This window comes from Octodon degus, unplaced genomic scaffold, assembly GCF_000260255.1.
Source record: "Octodon degus isolate 3935 unplaced genomic scaffold, OctDeg1.0 scaffold00367, whole genome shotgun sequence".
Taxonomy (NCBI): domain Eukaryota; kingdom Metazoa; phylum Chordata; class Mammalia; order Rodentia; family Octodontidae; genus Octodon; species Octodon degus.
Window position 1 is genome coordinate 631,946 of NW_004524943.1, and position 1,516 is coordinate 633,461.

Genomic DNA, 1,516 nt, shown 5'->3' on the forward strand with positions numbered 1-1,516 from the left:
CACTAAACTAAAGTTAGAAATAATTAAACATCCAAACATGAAAACAGAAACAATAGAGCTCCTGGAAGAGAAAATAGGTAGATTTCTTAAAGGCATATAGGTAAGCAGAGATTTCATGAACAAACACCAAAATTACATGGGAAATATTTCAAAGAATCAAAAACTAGGTCCTCATTTTGTTCAGATGTTTCTGCATGTCAAAATAAATCACCAACAGAGTTAAGAGAAAATGTACAAATTATGAAAAACATTTTAAACAGACAAATGACTTTTATCTAGAATGTATAAAGAAATTTTTAAAATTAGCCCTCCAAAATTCAAAGACCCAATCCAAAAAAAAAATGGGTATCTTAGATAAATACACTTTCCTTAAAGAAATTCAAATGGGAAATAAATATATGGAACAGTGCTATGCAGCACTGGTCATTCAACAAATGCAAATTAAAATAACTTTGAGATTCCAACTCACCCCAGACAGAGTGGCTATCATGAAGATTTCAACTAATGACATCCCAGGGAACAACACACTCGGGCCCCCTTCCTGTTCCTCTCTCAGACAGGAGCTTTCCCTCCCTCAGTGAATATATTCGCCTCATAAAAAAAAATATTAATGACAAATGCTGGAGTGGCTGTTGGGAAAAATTATCCCTTCCCCACTGTTGGCATCAGTATAGACTGGTACAATCTCTACGTAAATCAGTGAGGCCAGTGCTCAAAACCTAGGATCACAGGCCCCAGTGAACAAGTTACTTCCATCCTGGATATTTTTCCAGAAGAACTGAACACATCATACCACAGCAATATATGCATACCCATGTTTATAGCAGCACTATTTGTCATAGTTGTATCTTGAAAATAATCTGAATGCCCACACACTAAGGAATGAATGAAAAAGATATGGTATTTTTATAGAATGTAGTATTACTCTGTTACAAAGAAAGATAAACTTGAGGCTTTTATAAGTAACTGGATACAACTAGAGACTATACTCATAAATGAATAAATCATACCTAGATACATAAACATCATATTGTCTCTATAGTGTAAAAACATGAAAAATTGAATAAAATCTCAAAGGTACAATACATACAATAAAAGAGAAAGAAACTGATCAAAAGTAAAAAAAAAATTGGGATGTGAGAAAGGGAAAAAAGGCAAAAAAAGAAAAGTGAAAAATAATGTATGTATCTACACAGAATAGTTTAAAATGACTGTAATCCTAATTTTTATTAGTTTTTCTAATGCAGGCCTCAATTTTATTTGCTTGTATCTGGGAACCTACATTGTAAACAACAATATACCATATAACAACCATTGTTTTTTTATACTAAGATTTTAATGCACAGCATAAATCAAGTTGCATCTATATTACAACCTCGACCTATTAAACTGCAAAAGAAGACCCTGGGATGCAGATTAGTGGCAAAATTCTTCATCAGCATGGGGAAAGCTGTGGGGTCAATGCTCAAAGGCAGTCTTAGCCTTCCCAGGGAATATATTCCAGTGGAAACAATAA